At 38.8% G+C, this 26,136-nt stretch overlaps 1 protein-coding gene across 1 annotated transcript in view; it reads left to right on the top strand.

Annotated features, from left to right (window-relative positions):
* The window catches only part of LOC118790297 (protocadherin-15-like), a 205,604-nt gene that overhangs the window by 2,545 nt on the left and 176,923 nt on the right, over window positions 1–26,136 (top strand).

Here is a 26,136-nt window from a genome sequence, read left to right as displayed (position 1 = left end):
GTTGAGTAACACAACCAAACACATGGGATGGAGAGTGGTCATAAAGAAATGCTCCTATAGTATCTCATAGTGTAGGACTGAAGAGTCACTGAAGCCGCCTGTGTGTGTGTGTGTGTCTATACACATATAAAAGCTTTGAATAAATTAATAAATGTGCTGCCAATTTAACTATCCTGTCTGATACATATACGCTATCATTGGTTTGAGGGTGAAATGTGCAGTGTGACTCATTGCACTAACAAACTTATTAACAAAGACCCAGGTGGGGAAAAAAAATCTTTGTCTTTTGTGGCTTTTAAAAAACTTTTTTTCTGTCGTTCTCTCTCTTTAGCCACCTTCTTATCAAAATCTAGATTTTGTGTTCCCGAAAACAATTGATGTGGCATTTTTTTGTAAATGTCATAAACAAGTGGCTCTAATCTAGATTGCTATTGGAATGCCTGTATGTCAGTTTGAGGCAGCAATAACATGTGGCCACCTCTGCTCCTGCTATGTGGAGTTGCCTCTGTGATCCACTTTGTTCAGGTCTCTAGGCCTATTATGACAGTCTTATGTAAATAGGTTAAGGAAGAAAATCCCTTTGCTTAGTAAGGGTGCTAGTCAAGAACTCATCTGTATGTACCACCACCATGCATACAAATTCATTTTTTATATAGTGTGTATTGCAAATATATACATGGTACTGTTGTATTAGAGAAACTGGATCAGCAGTCTGTAGGAAAGGGGGTGCTGAAATTCAAATTTCTGCCATAAAATATGTGTTCTTGTTGGATAGTCAGTATCTGTCGTATAAATCCAAGTGTTCTGCTTTCCAGAGAAAACAGTTCTGTTTTGCTTTTAATGATGTAAAAAATGGCTTTGAATGTTCACATAAAAGGCTTAACATATTTAAACCCTCCACTGATCTCTAAACTTCTAAGATGATATCATTCATCAATGATACCCACGCGTGCCTCAGTGAATATGTGTGGGCGTAGCTAGCGAAAAGGTGAAAAGTGGATTACTAACTCAATGTGTTTTGTCTAGGAGTGGGTTGGACTACAACCTGGGGTCAAAAGCAATGTCTTGTAACCTGTCCCACTCTCAATTTTCTTCCCACCTTCCCCTCAGACTGTCAGTCAGGGGCTTATTTGAAGAAGAATAAATTCAAACATTTTCATCAATAATGACCTAAAAAATGCGTGAGTATTTTGATCTTTTTATGTGGGCTTGTATTTATAGTAATGTATATCAGTGCTTTCCCCTTTATTTTCATCTTAAAATCCAAATTGTAAAATGTTTTCATCGGGAATTTCTTTAAAATGACACGTCCATGTAGAGGCCTGGAAGTGCTCAGAGTAAACCATGTGCAAACTAGAGTGCTGAGGTTTAGCAGCATACAGTATTTATTACCAACCAGAATGTCTGTGTGGAAAAACTAACTGGTTCCTGCTGATATAGTCTCACTTTAACCTGGCTGTAGGATGCAATGATTTCAGAGTCCGTGTTTCTAAACCACTGTCAACGAATGCTCTGGAGGCTTTTGTTGTCATTACCAGGAAATGCTCAGAGCGTGTGAAAATGATGTGTGTAATAGTTACTCAGTTCATGCTGGGCTTTGCTCAGCAGGGGCTCAGATGCTTAGATTAGCAGTGAAAGGGCTTCTGATGAAGGCCTTGTGAAAACATTAGTGCTGTGACTGTGCTGAGCTTCACAGACCGCCTGCCTACCTGTTTTCTTCAGTGAGTGGTATATTGTAGTACTACTCACATTAGAACAGCCAGACAAAGGACATAACCATATCTGCTTTTACTGTCGACCGTCTCTTTTTGCTTTTTTCCCCCAACATGCAACCCTAATGTTGAATTGCAAATTGTAAACTAGACTTGCCTTACTCTGATGACCTCAGCACTTGCACAGGGGTGCTGACGTGAGACAGATGCAGTCCTTTAATGTACTCACGTGCAGTCAGCGGTGCCCCATAGTGGAGCGAGTGCTCATTAGAGGATAGGCATTACGCCACTGACGTCATCCTAGCCACTTGCAGGCGCCTGATCAATCACAGGGTGCCTGAGAGGAGTGAGGTGAGAGGACCCTGCCTACCCTTACCCATCCCTATCCCTCACAGCCAATTTGTTCTACCACTGTGGGGTTAGTCATCATTGGTAAAAAAAAATTTTCCCTCACTCATTCACCAGAGAAATTGAACACATACACACACACACACACACGTTTTACTCAAAGAGGGACACAATGGCCTTACCAAAAAAAGAAGGTGGCGCAGAGAGCTAGTACAGAGAACACTAAATTAATGAATCCGTAATCAAATTTAGCTGTGCTGCAGCACATCTGTACTTGACAGTAGGTGGAAAAACTGGACTGGGAGAAGTGAGGTGTTTCTGGTCTGTGCTATAAATGTATGACATGATTATAAATGTACGACACGACATGATTAAACAATTGCAGCTTAGTGAAAGAGGGAAATACATCAGAGTGGTACTGATCGATTCTAGAATGCAGTACATTTAAGCCTGTCATTTGTGATTGTACCTCTTTGACAGAATGGCTGGTCTTTTGTTATCTTGTAGAACTAGAGTGTTGGCATTTTAAGCTCTTCTAAATAGCGAACAAAAGCATTTTCTCTCCCACCGTGAAGGTGTACGTGCGTCATAATGTCTTTGAAGTCAGTGTATATCGAAAGCCAGGTGCAACAACGAACCTTCATTCTATGCAGCACTTTACCTCAAAAAGATTTATTACCAGCTAAAGAAAAGATGTATCTGTCACGAAGGTGTGAAATTGCAATGCTCTGCACTATTCTTGCTGGCAAAAAAGGTTTCCCCAAAGCCAAGGAGAGAAAGAAATATATAATGCGTTCAAGTTGTGCGCATTAAGGGGTTGTTCTGATCACTGTTACGTGCCATGCCAAGTACGAATGATCAAGGCAGTAATCCTCCCGCAGTGAAAACACCTGGGATTAAAGAAGAACCTGTCTGTGGGAAAGTTGCAGGGTTTTGGGTTGATCGATAACTTCAGCGAAATGAAAGCAGACAGCGATGCTGGATTGAAAGCTGGGAATTTGAGCATGAGCAAGTAAACAGATCTGCTATGAACTTCTGATGTGCCCCTTCATGAAGTTTCCTGTTGGACAAAAATACACTTTCTTTCTGGACAGCAGGGGGTGGGTGAACATTTTAGGGCTTTTTTTCTGGATTTGATGTGGGTAAAAAGTTTTATACTTTAGATCCTACCCTGATGTGCTCAAGCACAAGTGGTTTCTATCATAAGCTGTTTTTTTTTCTCTGAATCTTGGCTGAATGATGGCATAGGATAGCTGTGGTTGAGGAGCAGCAGTTTGACAGTAGTTTTGAGTCACAGATTTGGGGGGGGGGGACATGCCTGCTAATGTAGAAAGTGAATGACTGCGGCAATTCATGTTGTCAGTTTGAAGTCATCTTCTCTTTGTGTTGTAGGAGGACAGATGTTCAAATATTATTTACCCAATAATATAATTAATTGAGGCATCTCAGTAGTTTGCATACACTGTAGAAGAGTAATTTTTTTTTGAAGGACAAGATGCATCAGCTGCTGTTGGAACTTGAAAGGGGTGTGTGGGGAAAACATCACCCATCTGGGTAACTGATGAAATGGATGATTAGAAATATTTATTCTGTAAATATTTATATACTTTCTTCACATTTTTGTTCTGGGGTGTGTTCCCTGCCATCTGTCTCTGATGTATTTTCAGCTTGCATTTTTTTAAATGCATTAATCAAAATTGAAATACTTTTATTTTTGCATATTTACAGAGATGCATGTTCTTTACCAACTGCAGCACTTCACACTGAATGGTATTTGTAAGTTTCGTTACCAAGAGGGAACATCAATGCAAACGCCGTGGAACTTTTGTTTTTGAGTGATAAATTCATGCGTAGTGTCATAAATTCAAGTTACATTGTTTCATTTCTTGAACACCAGTGAGACTTTTGCAGTCCCTTAAATTAACAAAGTATGTAAACTCAAAAAGAGTTTTTAGTTTTTGGAAATTTAATTTGAATTTAATTTGAATTGTGATGGCTCATTTAAATCCAAAGTGTCCCTGGCAGTCCAGAGACATGTGAACAAAGGGCATTTAGGTGACTGCTGGGGGAAAAAACAGAAAAAAAACTGTTTAATTTGTTGCAGTCTGACTGGATATCACTAGCCTTTGCAGAATAACCTGAACTGATGTTAGGGGTCTTGAGGACATGAAAAGAAGTAATGTATTGCAATTTTATTTTTTCCCTTTAACAGTTACTTTGCTGGGTCACCCTGTAGCTCAGGGCTATTCAACTAGAGAGGCAAAGCATTGCAAGCCACCATAAACTCCTAGCCCTTCGAGGAACCAAAAAATGTGTTATTTATATGCATCAAGAATGTTAACCTCCTGGAACATCTGTATAACAGCGTTCTGTATGTGCAAGACATTGGTGCTGTGACTGAAGTGTTTGAGTGAAAACACATTTTTGGCTGTGTGATGTACAGGTTACAGAAACGCGCCTGTAATACTTGCAAGTCTCACTGAATGGGTCCTTAAAGTGATGCTGCCATCACCACTCTGCTGACAAGTTAATGCAACATTGTAACATTTCAGTTCTGAAATGAAAATTATTAAAAGCAAGAAATGAATCAGAGTAATGTGCCCAGAAATAAGCAGAGCAGTCTATTCCCACAGAGCAGCTGTTTTCATACAATGGTGAATACTGGTGATTGAAGTAGGGTTGAGCATTAGACAGCTGAAAATAAGGCACTCATGACTCCAGTGTAGAACATAAAAGTAGGTTCAATAACCACACAGATATGAAGACAGGAAGCTTTAAAGACGAGAACAGATCATTTTGCCCATTTAAGGTCATCATTAAATCTGTAGTCTAGTGTGTAACAAGGACTGTGTCTAGCCTTGTCTTGACCAATCTAAGGGTCTCTGTTTCCACAATGAATCCTGGTAACTTTTTCCATGCATTAATACATCTGTGTCTGGAAAAAATACCTCTACATCTACCGGCATACCTTTGGTCTATACTTCTATCCTTTCCAACTGCAGCAAATAACCAGATGACCTATATATTTACTATACTTGGCATGAACGGCATATTTTTGCAAGTGACATTGCAGTGATTTGAAAGCTCTGTGCATGTTCTCAGAGCAGTGCTGTACAGTATACCCACAACATATCCACAGTGAAACAGACATAATATGCTGTGTGAGTATTGTATCATGTGACAGTGTTCAAACCCATAAATTGGGATTGCCACAACTTGAAGGTACAGTTTTGACAAAACGTTGACAGAATGTAATTTTTTGTGTTAGAGCCCTGTTGGCTCTAACCCATTACTTAACAGAATTCTGACAGTGGCCACAACTTGAAACAATTTAATATCAACAGGAGCCATTCCACAAGGCTAAGAAGATTATTTAATTTGTTGCACAGGCACCACTGATAGAACTCATAAACCTTCATGATTTAAAGTTCGGTTTCCTGAATGATGGCATATGGGAACCCTATAACATGCATAAGATTGTCATTAGAGCTTAACAAGCCCCTCAATATTATATAGCACTCTTTAACATGAACATAACATCAGATCTTCTAACACAAGAAATACACCATTCTAAAGAATCAGTGATTTTTTTTTTTTTCAAATTAAGTGGTGGACAGTTTGTGTAATGTCCAGAAAGAGTGGGGAAAGCTCCAGCTGATCCAAGGCTCAGGATGGCCTGGGCAGAAGCCTGCTGCTGAAAGGGTACAGTGGATGTTGTGGTACACAAGCCCATCCCCCTCCCCCGTCAACCCTGCCAGGATTGATCACTTCTGCAATGTGGCATTGGGCCAGTGACATCATACTGGACTGCTTCCCAAGCTCCTCCCTCATGGCAGATCTGTACATGATAGACTCCTCCCACCAGGGCTGGAGCTAGACTGCCAACTGAAGAACAGCAAAGCAGAGGGAAGAGATGTGAAATTGCATTCTCTCTCTCTCTCTCTCTCTCTCTCTCTCTCTCTCTCTCTTTATCCATCTATCTATATGCACTCTCACACACATGCAAATTATTAATAATATTAAATGATAAAATATCCAAATGTTTTCAGCTCAGTTCACAAGATCCTCATTATTCTCCTGTAGAGTTAAAATACAACTTTTTTCTCTGAGCCAGCAGGGGGCTACCATTATCAGTGAGCTCCACAGAGTAATAATTACATGCAAGAACTACACCTTTTTCTAGCAAACGTAACTGACAGATGATATGATTGCATGTGACTTGTTATCTGTCTTGTGGAGGGGGTGACACTCTCAAAATTGGCAAATGGCAATGGCAAAACATGGAGAAAGCTTTTATGGACACAGAGAAGATTTGGCTCTCAGATAAATGCTTTTATATCACTTTAGTGACAACCACAGTTAAGTTGTACACAAAAAGCAGCTTTGGTTTTTATGGAGAAAATTAAGGGTATTTCATATAGTTCTGTACTTCCTGTCCCTGTCCCTGTTTCAACCATAGTTCAAAAAAGGGCATGGCATAAAGACAGCATTAATATTCATTTGAGCAAGCCATCATTTTAGCCATCTTGATATGAAATCATTCCAATTATCCTCTCCAGCAGTGTCCATTTCACAACAATAAATTGCAATGACAACAGATAAGTTACAAATAGAGTATGGCTTAAAAAAATATTCAAACACACAAATAAAAGAACTACAAATGGAAGGATAAGCATCTTTTTAGAAAATGAGATTTATTATTTTTGTATACATTTTACAATTATTAGAGCTCCCTTTGCTTTTTGAGTGACCTTACAGATATTAAATGCAAATATAATGTCTTTAAACTAAGATTTTTGTGTGAGGCAAATGACTCACCAGCTTGCCAGCAGGCAAAACATTTAACATCGGACTTGAAGTATGATAAGGAAGATCACTAAACACTACAACATGTTTTTTAATTAGTGTGGACATAAGAGGGTGATAGTATGTCATTTTAAAAAGCTCTATAGTTGCTTAAAGTGTGATGGAAATGAGGATGTTTCTAATACAATAATTCCAAACATATGTTAGTGTTGGTCCGGCTTTGTTTTGTATTTAAGATAAATTATTCTTCATTTTAGTAAATTTGCTTAAGCTTTTGTTTTATGAGCACTGCCACGTCACTCCTGTTACTGTGAAATATGTTATCTTGCTATATGAAAGGCTCTGGTTTGACTACTATGACAATGTTTAAATTCAAAATCAGATACTGGTGCACTAGCTACACTTAAAAAAAATCAAACAGAGTATGGTGGGTGTGACAGTTGAAGCCAATGCCAGTTTTATCTCATACAAATAAATGCTTTTCTGTATAAATGTCTCTTTTCCTCTGAAACCCATGAGAATGTATTTTTGAGCAAGTTCAGTGCTGGACTGGAATTTCATTCCAGTAACATTTCGTTGAGCTCCATTAGAGGCAGTGAATTAACAGCTGTTGTGTGTGTATGTGTGTGGTTTTTGCCCTTCAGCAATATGATGTGTGCAATCAAATACAGAAGCATACACCTATTGCAGATGAGGAATATCTGTGTTACATATGCCGAGGACGAACGTAGCTGCCATGTCCGTGCAACAAATTTGCAGCAGAATTCCATCCATGGATGTGTTTTCACCCCGACATGTGACAGCACAGCCTGTGATCCATCTATATGCAGCACAGGCGTATGTTTGAAAGACTGAAAACGATTTGTATTTAATGTATTGCACCCAGGGGCTTATATGTAAATTGAAAGGAGGCGTGATTGAACTTCCATAGTATGTACTTTATATTCCCCACTGGTTCAGAGTACGGCTGTCCACTGAGGCTGGAGTTCTGAAGGCACTCAGAAACTGCTTAGAACAACATAAAATAACTGCAGCCCAAGTAATCGGAGGTCTGAAAATGGCAGATTTACAAATGACTCTTGCAAGATTGTATGCCTTTGCATTAAAAACCTATCAACTGTGTTGAAATACTCAAAGTGGCAGGTTAGTCAGCGATATCATTTACAGAGATATCAATGATTGGTAGGGGTATTTTCAGTAGTATTGCAAAGTGGCACTTTTAATTGTTTAAGTAACTGGCATGCTGGAACAGCAAACCCCTACTACAAAGAGGCACTTAAGATATACACATATGGTCAGAGCCTTCAATCATTGAAACAAAGTAAAGGAAAATATTATTACTTAATACCAAGGTAATATAATACCTTCTCACTGGAGAATAGAGCTCTGAAGGTTGATAATTATTATTTTTTGCTTTGAGTTGTATTTTTTTTTTATGCAAGTTTCAAGTTTGCAGGTCTGTCATTTTAAAAATTATTTTTGAGAATCTTATGAACTTCATATTAATATGAATTAAAAGGAGAATAGTTAAATTCAGAATTCAAAATGTTTTCATTTTTATTCACTCTTAACTTTCTTGGATATATCAAATTACCATTCATACAAAAACACACAAACAAACAACAGTAACGATAATGAGAACATATCACCTAAAATTCTAACATTGAAATATATTTACTGCATGGCCATTTGCCATTACTTAATCAAAAAGTGAATATAAATCTTCCATTGGCCCCTTCTGGTAAAGTGTTCTTGTCCAATGGCGAATCACTGGCCACCTGTGCCACACAGTACTGATGTCAGCAGCTATAAGGACATACACATCCATATGGGATGAAGCACCATGTGTCTAAATGATAGCAGCCAACAGCAGCTGACTTGTTGAAATTCTGTTGGTGAGGGACACATTCAGATGTGACACAACTGCGGAGGGGCCTTTTCAGTGGTACAGAAAGGTGCACGTCTTTATAATTGATCCCTCTGAATGGCGGAGCATCTTCATTTGTGCTGGACGGAATCCCATTAAAGGGGAGTATTCATCTTGGAAATGATTCGATTTATTGGGGCCGTTTTATCCCAATATTAAATGATGTTGTTGCTGTGCCAAATGGGCTTGGCTACATCTCTTAATTAAATTCAACATTGCAAATGTTTCTTATGAGCCTGACAAGGTAAGATGCCTGTTTACAGAGCTCTGTCAAATTGACAAGAAGGTATTTGCCTCCACAAAAATCTGTTTACTGTCCAGGAAAAGGTCAGCTATTTCAAGTCCAATTGTTTCAGGGAAGAAATGATGTCAAGGAATATTGGGGAAGTACCAACTGTTGTCACTCAAAGGCAATACTAAAAACAGGTACCTTTGAAATCCTGTTAAAAGCTAATTTTCAACTTCAATCCATAGGTAAAATGTATCTGTCACTGCACAGTTATACAGTTGCATTGTCACAAAGCACTAGATGGAGTACATTTTCCAGAGGAAATCAAGAAATCCCCTAGGGGAATGATGGGAAATTATTCCCTGACACCGAGAAAAGATGGTCTAGAGAAATTCCTGCAATGAAATAGATTATGAATAGTGGAATCAAACAAATGAAAAGTTGTAAATGAATATATCTAACTTTAATGACTCTGGATAAATACAGAGACTCTTAGGAGGCTGCAGACTGCCTTTGGTGGCTAATGCTATAGGTTGGGAATTTCCATCCAGCCATGGCCAGGTTGGATGAATGCTTCGCTTGAAGGATAGGCTTAGATGAAATATGGACACTGATAATTTAAGACTGAAAGGCATTATTTGTGTAACTTGCAAATTTATGCAAGTTGCAATCGAAGGGATGGTATACACATTATCATGGTGGTTGGGTTTATCTATCAATCTGAGAAGTTATGTTTTATGATGCCAGGACTTTTTGAAGAAATAGTAGTGTAAAGTATTTTTTAAAATATTACATGTGTTCTCATTAGTGATACTGTAGACTGAACCTACAGTGCAACTTGTGAGGAGTCCATAGGGTTTGGGGTACTTATTGATCTTACTGAGACTCTCAGACTCTTTCAGTAAGCAGAATGCCCCATTTTGAAAGGAAGCACGTTTAGTAACTTAATTATAGAATCAACAGTTAGCACATCTTGGGAGGTATGTTAAATTCATTTGAATTGTTACTACATATTTACAGCTGGCATAGAGAAATTGTCCATATATGAGTTATTTTTATCGCCTTTTTACAAAGAATGGAAGTTAATTTTGTAGCACAGATGTACATTATCTATTCACCTCACAGAGAAAACAACTGTTTTCATTTTTGTGAACTATGTAACTGTGTTTCAAATTTAGGTATTCCACTTTTGCACTGATGTGCAAAAGATTCAACAACCCAGAAGTGCTGTTAAAATTCAGATAAAATCCCCCTAATGCACTACTTCGAAGTGTCCAGTTGGCAGTGAGAATTCTCCAGATATTTATTCACCGTGAACTACAATTATTGAGTGTATCGGTAATTGACAGACTGCAGCAAGATTTCCGACCAGGACATGGTCAAATTTAGTGAGGTGGCACATTTCTCGGTGCTAAAATTAAAGTAGGTCACTTAAAATTACCGATCTCAGTAAATAGCTCCAAGGACCCCAGGTAATATAAGCCAGCGTGAATAGAACTTAATTTTTCTTGGGTGTTTGAGGAGGAAGCTGTCCTTGATGTCAACTCTATAGTTGTTTTAAACTGTGCATGTAAACATAGGACTGATAATATTTAAAAAAGAAAAACATAGCTGATGCAAAGCACTACAATGAATTATGTATACAGTTACAGCCATATAAAAATCAAGTATTTATGAACATGTCTTAAACTGATGAAGTCAAAGAAATCATCACAGTGGTACATTTTTATTGTATCAAAAGTTGTATTACAGAAATATAGGTGACACAGGATTTCTACAAATACTGTCACTACCATTAATACTGCTAACCAGAGGCTGCAGACGGTTACCACTAAATGCTTAAATGCCTTTGGGAGTCATGTAGCAAGATAATGTGATACCCTTGCTGAGAGGCTGAATCAGACCTGTAATGAATTTAAAGTGAGGTGTTAAGGAACAAGCTTGGACTCCTTATGACCAGTGAGTATATGAACAGATTCTGACTGAAGTCACATGATAAAGGACAACATTTAGAAGTGCTGCAAATTGATTAGCTTGTGACTGCCATGGCAGTTCTTTGATGGCAATGTAAATAGACGTCTCCACCAAGATCAATTATTTTACAAATATGCATTTTTTTTTAACTTCTAAAGACATAAGTGTTTGTAAGATCAAAGCTGCACCACCCAAAGTTTTGTAAGAGGGTCATCTTAAAATGGGTGCAAAATCCAAAATGGACACCATAATCTGTGCTGGTTTTTGTGGCTGTTACTCTTGTTTGATTTGACTATTAGCATTTAGTAGATGCTCTTATTCAGAACAGCTTACATTGGTTACAGATTTTTTTTCAATGTTATCTATTTATACAGCTGGATATTTACTGAGGTAATTATGGGTTATGTACCTTGCCCAAGGGTACAACAGCAGTGTCCCAGCAGGGAATCGAATCAGCAACCTTACGGTTATAAGTCCTGCTCCTTAACCGCTACGCTACACTGCCACTGATCAACTGCTTTGTCTGATTCACCAATTTTCTGCTGGAGCACTTCAAATCTTGTATGTTTGTGAGGGCCAATTTATTGCAGTGATTACAAGTTTTGGTTTAGAGTTAACTTGGCCCCACAGTCAACACGAAGGTAAGATGGAATTGCTCTGAAACTGATTGACTATCTTTGAGTCTATCTTGAGTATCTTTTGGGATTTTATCTTTCTGTGAATTTTACCTTCTTCTTGCAGTTACACTGACAAAATTGTAACGATGCCATTTAAATGTATTTTTTTCTTGATAGGTAGTACAGCTGAATCACTGAAGCAGCAGTGAAGAGATGTGCCAAATGTTTTGTGCATGTAGAATGAAAGTTTTTAAAAGATCCAGCCTTTTGGACTGAAGTGAATACACACCATCATATGATCTCTGGTTGGTTGCCTAGAAACCGTGAAGCGAATGTAGATACGCACAGCAGAGAAAGCAGGCCATCTCAGAAGATGGTTGGCTTTATCTGTTGAACAAATGAATGATTATGATGCATCTCTAGATATCAGATCCATGCAAACTAAGAGAAAAACAATAAGAATTCCTCAGTCCATTTGTATGCCACACTGTCAGTTACTGCTGTCCACACTTGAGTCCTGTTTTGTTCTAGGCTTTTATTTGGGGAAAAAAAATCTGTATCGCAAGGCTGTTACAAGTGGGTCCAGACTCCATTTAGGGGAGCTGAGCTCTGATCCTGGGAAACTGAAATTTGTGGAATTCTGAATTGATGCAATTTGCTGTTCCCTGCTTTCACCACAGAGTCCAAGGCCTTGCCTTAATCCAGAGAACATACTGTAGTTTGTTCTAAAAACGGCTGCATTTTGTCTTCACTGCTCAGATAAATGTCTTGAGATATGCACATATAATTTCATATTTTGCCCTCCACAGGTAATTTGCTCACTTTGAAAGGGGCAACAAAATGATTACTAAAATGTAGCAGCAGCAACATGTGTGAGGTGGCAGATTTGTGCAGGTCAGGACTGTGACTTTGTCACACTGGAGGTGGGCATGGTGGCTCCCTTTTATAATATGCATTCATATTTATTCTATGTGAAAGCTTGTAATGGCGCAATAATTCAGGTCCTGTCCTCCACAGTCACAGTGGACAGATTGACTGTTAGACATAGTGAGGCTACAAGAAGTGTGGAGGGGTGGACAGGAAGACAGGAAATGCATGGGTTGCCTGGACTGGGGACCTTCATAAGCCCGTGTTATCAATAAATAGTGGAAGAGTCAGTGTGACAGGTACAGGGATGTTATTTACCATATAGACGGGTATTAAAAGGGCTGAAGGGGTGTTATCACTGCATTTTTTGCTACTTCAGCCAGCTGAATCCTTGCTTGTCACATGCAGGTAACTGTGCAAAATATTCACATCCTCCTGGAAGCTTGCTGAATGCTCTTCATCTTCGCTGGAATCTTTCCCATGGCTTTGGAGATCATTACGTTTGATCAACGTTTAGATAAGTGGGATAAGCCGATGAAAATGACTCCTGTTTACTTTAATAGATTTTGCTGTTAATTACGTTTTGTCTCAAGGGTATTTGGATATGTCCTCTTCCAACTGGTTTTGTTAATCGACCCATTACAGTTTAATGATTATGAAAATGCAGTTTACATGGAAGGTGTTTTTGATCATTTTGGAAACAACTGAGGAAATACCTGTGCAACCTTTCTCAGTTTTTCTGAAATGGGTAATTACCTCTGTGTTCACACTAATGTGCACATGTATGTTTCCTTCAACATACAAATTTCATGTTTTAGTTAAAGTTTGCTGTAATGGTTAAAGCTTCAACTCTAAGTGGCTAGTGGGTTTCTGTTCCATTGTCTTGACTGGCTAACATACACAGGGTTATGTTTTGAGGAGCTGCTTGTAAGGGAGAGCTGTCTTTCAAAATTTAATTTGAAGTCATTGTTGTCAACGTTGGCTTATTCATGGCTGCACTTCACACCATCTGGTCGGACACATACACTGCACAAAAGGGCTATATAGCAATTATTTATAAAAATATTAAATAATGACTGATTTACAGAGTCTGGGTTGCCATTATGGACATTTTCCCGGCAACCAGTGAGTAAAAGCCTCTAGGTACACCTCCGGGCATGGAGATAGTCTGGGAAAATGCAGAGGCCCTCTAGGGTCAGGCCTTCACTCCTTCAGTCATAATGTCTCACCAGCACTGACAGAGCAGTGATTGCCTGCTGGTACTTCAGTCCCCAGTACTGCAGTAAGGGTCGTTACCTGATAGCTGATTGATCGAGCCAGCCATGTATTGACTTGTAGAGTGATTGTTGCAGTCACTCTCCCAAAAGGTTTTCACTGTTGTGAGTAGAGGGGGTAAAAAACTATCTAAATTTATCCAGTGGCTGTTAGGGGGTGCACACATAGTAGCTTTTGCACCCATTCTTGTCTGCCTTCGATTTAGATGTTTTTGATTTCGGAAGGCACCGTTTTCTTTTTTTTTTCCGTTGCAGTATGAAAGGTTGTTTTTATCTCTATCTCTTACTCATGGTAAGAATAGAAATTACATTGCCTTTTCACACAGATTTAGTGGATTTTATGGTTTTATTTTTGTGTAATGCTCTGGAGTAAGTTTGAATATAATACATTACTTAAAATGTTTGAGAATCTCCAGAAACAGTGAGTAAACCCTCAGATGGCTATTATTTTTTTTTTTTCCAGCTCACAGGCATTATATTTTAAGCCTTCCCTCAGACAGCTTGAAAATCTATTTCAGCATAGATAAAAGAGACTTCTGTAGTCTTACACCAATGTCATCAGTTATGTGTACAGGAGAGCACTTCAGTTACAACTGCTGTTGAAGTTCAGATCTGATGCAGACTGTGATTATGGGCTATCATTGTGTCCATATTGTTTAAGTGAATTGGCTTCACTCAGCATGGGGGAGTCCAAGCAGATTGAAATGAAATCCTGTCCAAGAAAGTGGTAGTAAATGATATATATCCTTTTGGTTAAATCTGCTTTCCTAGCTAACTATGAAAATTCAAGGACATGAGGTACCTACTAGATATGTACAAATATGTAAATAATAAATAAGTAAATAAGTTTAGTTGCCTGGCTATCTGTTGATTTACTTGGAAACAAGAATAAAGCTTGCTTCTTAGAATGTGAGGGGTTTTTAAGACCTTCTGTAAAAATCCTTCAATCACATAATTCTCTTTGCTCTGGCATTGAAAACAGGAAAATACAGCCAATTACAGAGGTTTAGGAGGTCAGACGTCAAAGTAAGAGGTCCTTCAAAGATTTCTTCAATTGCATGTTTCAGTTACTTTTACAGTTTTACTTCAACAACTAGACATGCCAGTCCATTGTGAATTCTTCAACACCACAGACCACAGTCTCAGTACTGTTAAACTCAACTTCTGTTTCTTTGTAAAACACTGCGAAAGAATTAATACAATTTTACTCTCCTAGTTATTCCTTGTATTTTCATACAGATGAGAATGTGCCCTCCTACAAAGGATTGCTTCATATAAATATTTCAAGCCTGGAGGGGCATCGTGGTTCACCTTGAATCTTGTTTTCCTCGTAAGCATCCGAGTGTCTGACATCGCACCATTCTTCATTAGTTTTCGGTGTGCCTCTCTGAGCTTTTACAAGAGGTGGTATCTGTTTTACCTAGCTTTGTTTAATATAATATGAAATATGTAGTTCAATAAAAGGTCCGTGAACATTTAGTCTGGTCAGCCCTGCAGAACACAAATATGATATATTGATGCACTGATTTAAGGGTAATATTAATGTAAGCTGCTATAGCTGTCAGACTGTTGTCTTTGAAACTGTTTTACCTGGTGCTTTGTTGTGTGAGAATTTGCTTCTGGCTCAGGTGCAGTTGCCTCAAGAATGTACACAAAATGGCTGTTATCTGCACTTAGTTTTAGGACTGCTGCCTGTTTCAACTCATGGTGTCAGGGGTGTGAGTAGATTGTGGGAGTCTCAGTTAGCCAGATGTGATTATATTGCAATGGCTTCAATAAATGTTGTCAAAAAATATTGTAAAAAGCTAAAGTTTACACAGTGTGGTCCATTATCTGTACTGGCTATGGACTGTATTAAAAAGTTCACTTGTACACACTTGCCACATATTGTTTATGTGAAGTATGAGAGGTTTTAAAGAGTCACCGGTTTTGTAGGCTACAGCAAATGACCCAAATGTGTCAACTGGAAGTTTCTCTTTGAAAGCTGTGTAAATCTAATCTAAGTGGTGAGGTGATGTTTCTCAATGGGCAGAACATTGCTTACAGTTTGTCTAAAACCCACTCAAGTGAAGCATTTCAGCTACTTTGAACCCACATATGAACCCTTATTGTGGGTGTGATACAGTATTTGTGATATAAAATCTGCTGCCACTTTGAACATTATGCTTTTCGTACACATATTAAATCAGCTTTTGGTTGTGTGCGAGAGTATGCTTGTGATTGATTTGGACGTAATGGAATGTATATGATATTGGTACATGCTTACTAGTCCAGTGAATATAGATTTACACACTATATGTGTTCAGCGTGGATCATACTTTACTGCTGTCAGATTCTGAATATTTCAACATTGTAAATATGTTTAATCAGAACACTGGCTGGTGATACTCAGAAAGTTCTCTGGATAACTGCCATTCACAACCAGGTGTTTTGATGTAATGGAAATGTGGGTGTGCCACCTCACTCTCTTGAAGGTAACAGCAGTATGGGACAGTAGTGAATTGACTATATGTTGAAATATCTGACAGCCACAAAATGTATGTTTCCCTCCCCCCCCCCCCCCCCCCCCCCCCCCATCACTGCTTACCAGTGACCTGCACACTGCATAACTGTTTGTTTTGTAGTTTTGTACCCAGATGTATTTGTGTGGTATGCACAATTTCAACCATTATGATGCCTAAAAGAGCAACATTTTTGTGTCCCATCCATTTCATCCCAAATCTTCACACTCTGAATTCTGCCTCATTCAGAATATTTTATCCCGAGTGAACTGCTTGTAAGCTTTCATGTATTTAGAATTATCTTTAAAATTACCCTGACTAAGAAGTGTAATGCCGGGCTGCATATAAGCCCTGCCATTGTGAAAATGCTGGGATATTCCTGATATCATTTCTCAGAGCACTGTCACACTATAATGGGGTGAGGTGCGGTGGTGCTTGACTGAAAGAATCTGTGCTGTATTTCATCTGTGACAGGAAAAACCAACTCCATTAACTGTTCTTACATGAGGTATCTCTCTGGGGTAAAGTATTTTACCCTAAAGCACTTTACACCAAGGCTTGCCACAATAGCACATTAAATATGGCTGCCCCACACACACTGACCTGTAGTGAAAATGATGGTGTACTAAGTTTACCTGAACTAATGATTGTACTAGAGATGTCACACCAATGTGTGTCATTAATCTTTGCAGTGGCCAGAGTAGCATGACCATATTGTTGGGATTTTTAAACAAGAGTAAAAATGGCCACTGCATAATTTGGATGCAGGAAAATAAGAAGCCGTTCTGTATTATGTTTTAAGAATAATTTGATAAGCCGTTTAACTTGTAAATGGGCAATCAGTGAAAGCTCAGAGTGGATGGCCTAAATTTCAGTATTCCAGACATGCCTGCTTTTTTGGTGCAGTACTGATGAAGCATTTCAGACTTTATAGTAATAGATGGCAGCCTTTTTGTCCTTGCTGTATTGTTTGTGGGTGCCCAAAGGTAAATCATATCCATCGCAGATTTGAATAAAACTTTGCATAAATATGAAAGTTTTTGGAGCTGGCTCTATAAGGTCTGAACTGTCTAATATGGATTCCGGATGCATTTCTAGATATGTACACATTTCTCATAGTGTTAAAGCTGAATGTGCATGTTATTCTATTATTGAGGTCCTAAATTCAATATGAAAACAAGATTGCCACAGTTTGCAGTTCAGCTGTGGTCATTATGTATTCTAACCTGTCAAAAATCATTGTTTAGGCATTTTGTTCTTCTGGTGTGCACAACACTTAAAATTTCTCCCATTTTCTCCTCAAATATGGTACACTTTGGGTCATGCTGCATGCATGCTCATTACTTTAAGTGTTTTTTTTTTTTGTTTCTGTATTTATCAATTGGTTTGACACTGTATGATAATGTATTTATAGCCCTTTCTTTTTTTCCATCACACACATACAATTTCAGTCTTACAGATTGATAATGTGTCATTTCACTGGGGTGTATGTCTGAATTAGCAATTCATCGGGTCAAATACCATGGAGGCAATATTGCATATGGCGTACGGTAATATGATTTAAAGATATTTCTCCTGTTCTGTTACTCGTGTAACCATTAAATCTTGCAGATTGAGTTAATCATTAGACCCTCTCTTTAGCATGTAACTCTTAATCTGTGTTGTCAGAAGGCGTGGCAGCCATATTACAGATAGCAAATATGCACTGATGTCCTTGACTTTCGATGTCATAGTAGGGTCATAATGTGACACAGCTTTCATTAGCTAAAACACATGCTATTGATATTCTTACCTCATAAAGTAATATTTAATGTATCACATTTGATTGGGTGTGGTGGCAGTCTCTAGTATTATTGATGCTACAAAAATACAGGTATGTATATGAATAAATGAATAACCTGCATCATGACTGATGTGAAAAGCCTTGAGATTCTGCACAAACCCAAGACTGCAGCAGAATGTAAGGAGGTGTGCAGAAACACAGCCAGTAATGTCAGATGGTATTATGTGCTTAATCAGGGACGTGTAACTAAAACGCTCTGCTTTTAATACCGATGGCACTGACTACCTGATTTTTTGTTGATAACCAAGGCTACAGCAATAGATCCTCATGCAAGAACGTGACTTGTAAACTTCTGGAAAGTGAGGCCTGCACCAATATGGAGTCACTAATGGGCAATTAACTGTTTGAAATGATGTGGGCAAATTCAGTCTAGATCAGTGGTGCGAGCACAATCAGGGGCTCTGATAACTGTGAAAGAGAACTGCTCGTGAACACATCCGGGCTAGACGGGGGAGGGGAAAGCAGGGCCGGCACCCTTCAGCTGCTGAAGATGGTGGGGTGGGGTGGGGGGCCACTAGTGGTACTGGCAATTTCTTGGATATGCAGCCACCAAAAGGTGTTACTTTTTTACTTTTCGGTGTAATGACACAGCAGGGTCTGTGCTTCTGAGAGGTCACACTTCAGCAGCCCACAGAAACCACACTATGAGGAGATTTATTTGTGTCATATGCTCTGTTTATAGCTCAATTCAGCAGATAAGGCAGGCATGATTTCAGTGCCACAAATGCTTTTTATTTTTGTGATGTTTTTTAGGAACAGAATGGAATTTATTTCAGGGACAAGTAGTTCTGAAAGATATCAGAAGGGGGCTGCTTTACTGACTCCAACCAGGGGCATTACAAAATTAAAATCAAGTGGAAAGCGATGTGTATAATCTGGATTACTATCAAGATGTGTCCCCAGGTGTAAGAGACAGTTATTAGTGACATTCAGTCATTGCTAAATATGTAGGTGGATAGTGCATTGGAAAAAGTCTCAGTAGAACTGGTTCCTGATCTCACTTCATGCTGTTTTTGAGGTTCTCAAGCCAGAATAGTCCTGTTCTGGTCATTTTCTTTCTCTCTCCCCTACAATGACCCTGCATACCACATTTTTCATGAAACCAGCTCCAGCTAGAAACTTCAGAAAAGATGTGACGGTCATAACTTGGAGGAAGTGGAAAAAGAAGTCAGCTTTTAATGAGTACACCAGACTGCATCATGGGTAATGCAACAAGTCTGGGAAATCTTGTCAGTGATGCTTTGAAGTTAGTGAGTGGTGATGTGGAGATGCAATTAAAATACGTTCTTAAAATTCATGCAGAGGTCTTGAAAAGCAGAGGGATTGTACAAAAATGGAGTGCTCCTAGCTCTGACACGTCCTTGTGTTCTGGTGGAACATTTGTACCCAGGGGTAAAATACAGTCGTAAAAACCTCCACATTAGCTGGTGTCTTTTTTTCTCAGTATCATTTATGATGTTGACAGCTCAGTTCACATGGAAATCATGGTCACAGGCCATTACCTTACTAGTGTGTGCTCAGTCACCTTTATAACTGTGACTCTCTCTCTCTGAGTCAGCAAATGAGATTTAATTTCATTATCATAAAATGAATATTTTCATTGCTTCATGTTTTAAAACAAAATAAACCAGATTTCTTTCTCTGTACAAAACACATCATCCTAACAAATTGTTAAATAGTTCCATTATAGTTTATTATACTGTAGTTGACATCCTGATTCCTGTAGAAGGAGACTGTACTTAACTAACTTATACATTTGTCCTAACTGTATAGAGCCTACTCTTAACAATAGTATCTATTATTTGTAATATCCACTGATATACTGGTCTACCATTTTCTGTCTCTGGTTTATAATCAATTACATGCATTTAGCAGGCACTTCTATCCAGAGCAACTTCCATCACAATAGAACATAAGTGTAACCATTCAATTTAAATGAGCAATAGTGTCAGACCAGGCTCACAACACATCTGGTCTATAGATCTATGACAAAAGAAAGCAAAAGCTGGAGGCCAATATGTGAAACATGATACCATTTAGCACATGTGTTCTAATTTCTTTGGTAGTTTCCTCTCACATGAATTTTTTACACCTGCATTCCTGATTCCGCTTGAGGGAGCCCATTAGTTCCTAGTGCTCATGGTTGAATACTAGTTCTGCTTAAGGTACTTGTGCATGTTTTGTACTGTGTAGTGTACAAACTGATAGCAAGTGTACAGAGAGTACATTTAAAGTGAGGAGACGGTGTTGGCTGTGCCACATTCTAGATGGAGGAGCGAAAGGGCAGTCTGGGAGTGGTGCCAATCTGGGGCACGACGGCAGAGATTAACCGGGGATGAGAGGGCGGAGGACAGGGCGGGGGGGGGGGGGGGGGACTCGTCTGTGTTCAGAGAGGCTTATGGAAGCGGTGCCATATTTGAATGCCGTCATCACTACACCTGCAAAGCGTCGGGCCTTTATCTCCTGGTGATTATTGTGTGTCAGTACCCGCTCACGTTTTAGACACGGAGTTGATGAGGAGAGAGCGACGAGGTCAAGCCCATCAGACAAATCTAATGTGGCAGGTATTTATTTGTCTTAGGTGCGACTGGAAGGACAGGCGCTTCTGTGCTTGTTTTGATACATGGGCACCATTACTCATTAAATCTCTGAAGAGGCAACTTTGATTTTAAACACATCCATTCAGTCAATCCTCTGAAGACTTCAATGGACTGTCAATTTAACCTGCATCTGTATTTTTCCAGTCAATCAGAATATTTTGTAAATTTGGCTGGTGACCCAGAAACCTCACTTAATTACTTTCTGAGCCTTGCCAGTTCGTGTTGTCATGCTGAACAATGAAGTCAGTTTAGAACATCAATTGACAATACTTATTCATCAGAAATGGCAGCCATAGTATCTATTAATTTCAGTCAATATCTTTATTACTGTCTAAAATAACCTTGAGAACAGTGGATATCTCTTTTCCAAGTAGCAACAAAAAATTGAAAGGGACTTGATCTGGTTTTGTGGAAAATTTAAAATGCAGTGAAAGTGTGTGGTTAGACGTACCGTGCATTTATAAATCAGCCGTGTAAGGGCTATTGATTTAAGTGTGCTGGATATGTTGAGCTAAATGCTTCCCCTGAGGTTCATTTTCAAATACTTTGACTTTAAGTACTTTGACTTAAAGTCAAACTGTAACAGAAGTATATGTGTAATGCGGAGAAGTGGTAGAGTTGTCTGAAAGTGTACAGATGCGTCTATTAACATGATCCTCATGGAGCCCTTGGGAATAATCAGTAGTAAGGTTTTCACTTTGAACCAAGTCCCACCTAATCTGCCATGTGCTTACTCCTTACTTTGAGCGTTGAATTAAAGTAAGTATTGTGTTTTTTAATTGCCACATCACATAATGGGCATATCAGTGGCTGGAATTATCTTTGTTTTGTATAAAAAAAAAAGACAACTACAGGCACTGGTCTGCCTTTTATCCCCAGCATGCCCTGAGTGTTAGCATTTTGTTGTAAAGGCCTAAGTGTTCTTGAGTACAGAGAGGCGTTTCATCATTGTGGATTGGGCTTCATTCCAACTTTGCTACAGAATCAAATGCAGTGCATGGCAAGCAGTAGCTTCAGGGTATTTAGATGGATCCAAATCTCCATCTCACTAGAAAATAAAATTCCGAGCCACCTCCTGTTAGAACTGATTAATACACTTTACCTCATACCTCTGCTTGGAGGCTTTTTTTTTTCCTTGCTTGAAGACTTGCCTTCAAAACACATTTGCCCCTCACGCAGTAATGGATATTGGCTAGAGACTGGCGATTCTATGATTGGCAGCATACACTGTAGCAAGGGACTGTTGGACTGAAGGTTGTCGGTTTGCGTCCTGGGACACCGCTGCTGCTGTGCGCTTGGCAGCATACCTCATTTTCTCCAGGGAAAAAAAAAAAAAACTCCAATGTGAATGAACATTTGAATGCAAGTCTCTTTGGATAAGGGAAATTGTGTAATTGTGATGTATGTCAAGCTTATATATTTCAAATATGCTTCTATATGTATGTTTATATATGTTTGTGTTTATTATTGACAATAAAAGTGCATATTATGCGTAATCAATGAGGAATAACTACATTCTGAAATAATGAAATAACCTTGTGCAGAAGTAAATTTTTTTCATAATAATGCAATATGCTCTGCTTTTCAGAGGTACTGACTTGAACAAACTGATTATAATGTGAAATTAATATGTAAATCCAAAGAAATTAGTCATGGCATTTGTTTCAGGGCTTAATGCTAACTTCTGCTCAGTGAATACAATGGGAAACTCATTTGTATAATCCAACCCACAATGCACCTCCAATATTAATTCTCCTGACAACTCCAATAATGCAAGATGCCTGAGGGCTATTTATACCAGAAGACCTGCATTTTCATCCAGAGTCACTTGGCAAGTGCTTACATCCTTCTCTGAATACCAGAGTGTGTTTTAAAACTGTTTTAGTCTTGACAGTGCATTTTCCAGTTAAAAAGTGTTTTTTGACATGGCATACTGCTAAGCAGAAGGGCAAAGAGCTTTTTGAAAAATGAATATGAGACCTAATGCAGGAATGTGAATTTCATTGTGTGTTGTGTGGGTGTGGAGGTATTGAAGTGGACAAGGTTTTGAGGTTTGATTGCATTCATTCATGTTTTGCACTCCTAGAGGATGACAGCAATGACAGATGTACTATTACTTGACTTATTGCACATGAATAATATTTTTCAACCAGCCTTCTGTGAGGAGGGCAAGGTTATCTGATTAGAGGCATGCCAGCAAAACCATCATGCGCACACTCTCTCTCTCTCTCTCTCTCTCTCTCTCTCTCTCTCTCTCTCTCTCTCTCTCTCTCTCTGCGCTTCTCTCTCTCTGTCAGTCATGACGACAATTATCTCATGATTCACTTTACCACGGTTAAAAAAAAAAAATCAAATCCACTGATTTATAGATTCATTAAAATATCTGCCTTTTACTTATCAGCAAACATAATGTAACAATACCAGTCTGAAATTGCAGGTTACCTGGGAAACACTCAAGGCAATCTAAACTTTTTGTTCTGCTGCAGCTGTTTTATTTGCACAAGTAAAATTGAAATCACACTCACCTTTTTAGTGAGAATAATGTGTACTTGTAGGGCTGGTCTGCAGTAGACAGGCATGACTGCAAGCCCCAGGAGCTATTTCGTTCACATTCTGTTTTTAGTTAATCAGACTTTTGCAACAGAAAAAGACAAACAACAAGCAAAAAAAACAAGTGCACCCTGATGTAAGTATTCAGTGATAATAAGGTGAGTTTGCACTCAGCTGCCCCAAAGTTGAGGCAAACTTCACTCGACTATTGATTATGTTGTTTTAGTTCATTTATTCAGATCAAGTTAAATTGCATGAAACTGATTCAGACCCGGTTGTAAAGCTAAAGGTTACTGCAGAGTAAATGCTGCACAGTATGTAACTTCAGTTTTTTAAAAATATATTTGACTGCAACAAGCTTACATTGCTGCTACTTAAATATGTAAAGATGTATCTTTTTTATCATGTTATGCCTGGATATTGCACATATTTGTGTAAATAAACAAAGGTTAATTGACAGGATAAGAGCTACAGATAAAACTGAATTATGATGTTTTTGTTGTGTGAAATTAAATTAACATCTTTGGATTTTACTTTTGCTTTCTTTTTAACTTTATTCCTTATCTTGCTTTCTTTTTAACATTCATGGACACGAGTCTAGCTTTTGATACACCAATGCCAAAGGCAATTCTTTGAAGACCAAATGTTGGCTGGATTGTTTAGTTTAGTTTTGTTTAGTGTTTTCAGGTTCAGAGAACAAAGCAAGATTATGCTGCACAACCCTCAACTCTCCTCAAACAATGACATTTAATGTTTGGGGAAAAAAATACAGCCATCCCTTAGTCAACTTTGTTATGACATATTGACATTTCAGAATGGATGCTGTTCTCATTTTAAATTTCCAGGTTTCTAAAATTAAAAAAAAGCTGTTAAACATGCTGCATGACAGTTCTCAGTTCTGGTAGACTATGAGGGAACAGTTATGTCGGATGTCGAATGTCAAATGTCGGATATGGAAAGAAAAAAAATGTCGGATATGTTAACTGTAATTAGCATTTACCATTAATAAATGATTATTGTTATTAATAATAATAATAATAATAATAAATAATAATAATAAGAAGAAGAAGAAGAAGGCTATATAGCACCTTTCAAGAATCTTGATTCGCTATACTTTGAAAGGTAGAGTGACTCAACCCAACCACCACCGAAGTGTAGCATCCATATAGCTGCTGCGCGCCAGCCATCTTGCACCAGAGCACTCACTGCACATCAGCTGAGGCAGAGTTGGAGCAAATTACTTAGTCAATTAAACAGCAATTTACAGTTACACACATCATTAATGATGATGAAACATTTTGGGCTGACTTGAGAGTGTCTAAGGTGATACAGTACGAGACACAGACCTAAAGGTCACTTCTTCTGGAGTAGTTTGTGCCGTGTGCTGTTATTGCAGTGAGTTGTGGTAGTGAGTTTGACATCATCAAATGGGACCCCGTCTCCTCCCAAGACTGTGGAGTGAAGGCTGTGATCCCTTCATTGATTATATTGTCTGTTCACAGTGTTCATAGTGCTCAATACTCATAAAACGTTACTGACCAATATTGCATATCTAGAAAGGGTGTGGCTTGTCATTCTATTTCCAATTCTAAGCTTTTCAAGGGAAGAGAAATGCAAGTGCTCATAGTGAATAGTGTGTGGAACAATTAAAAAAAAAAAAAAATCAGTGAGAACACTGTGCGGTGCAAATTATGTGCTGCCATATTTGCATTCCACAAATCAATGTCTGTGAAGTTAAGCCACCTAAAAACTGAATATTCACTGTCACCAAAGCCAAGTGCTAGTTCACAGCAAATGAGCATTGCTAATTTTGCTGTGAAACCTCATCAGTGTGACTGCCATCACGCTGAAACCACATCAAATATAATTGCTAGAATGGTAGCGAATGACATACTCCCTGCAAGCACAGTGGAAGGCGAAGGGTTTCGACAGATTGTGGTCTTTGTTGAGCTTGAATGTACTGTTCCTCAGTGGCAAACAATCATGGATAGACATGATAAAATGTACAGTAGGCTGTTTGCATCTCTCCATAACATTTTCTCAAAGCTCAACAATGTTGCCAAAACCACTGATGCATGTACTGCGCTAACTACAGAGTTTTACGTCACCATAACCTGTCATTTCACTGATGACTGGGTGATGAAGAACTGCGGCCTATGCAATGGCAGACAGGCGTACCACCAAGAGTCTTGCAAATCTGCCACAAACCTCATCTGAGGATTGGGGAATACTAGGGCCAATTAACAACCTGTGTGCTCTCCTGGAAAATTCTTGCTATCTGGAATGGGAGTCCAGCTTTGCGCACATTCTGCAACTCATAATGAATGACTGCTTTAAACTGGGTGCTCTAAGTCATGTTGGGGGGGGGGGGGGGGCATGAGCTGAGTTATTTCTCAATTTCACTTTAGTGCTGTGGAAAATCAGGCCCAAAAAATGAAACAAGCAGCAGCGAAATTTGTCCGAGCACTGCCTCATACAGTACTGCTGTACATGGTGGGATCTTCAATCCCTGACATGTTTGAGTGCTTGCATGAGCACAGATGGGCCATTGCAGCCATCTTTTCCCATCAGGGGGTATGCAAAACTTACAGATGTGCATACTCTTTAACTGACCGATGACAGCTGGCGCGCCATCGAGGAGCTGTTGCCAGCGCTACGTTCCCTGAAATGGGCCACAGCTGCTTTATGTGGCGAATCTGACGTGTCCCTCTCAATGGCATACCCAGTCGCAGTCACATTGTTTGCCAAATATGGGAAACGGACAGGGCGAGTGGCTGAAAGTTGCACAGTTCATTACATTATTATCATTTAACGTAAGCTCTTATCCAGAGTGACTTACACAGGTTACATTTTTTTTTTTTTTTTTTTTTACACATTATCCATTTATA

This window comes from Megalops cyprinoides, chromosome 15, assembly GCF_013368585.1.
Source record: "Megalops cyprinoides isolate fMegCyp1 chromosome 15, fMegCyp1.pri, whole genome shotgun sequence".
NCBI classification, from domain to species: domain Eukaryota; kingdom Metazoa; phylum Chordata; class Actinopteri; order Elopiformes; family Megalopidae; genus Megalops; species Megalops cyprinoides.
The sequence above is the reverse complement of the archived record's forward strand: the minus strand, read 5'-3'. Positions and strand labels throughout refer to the sequence as shown.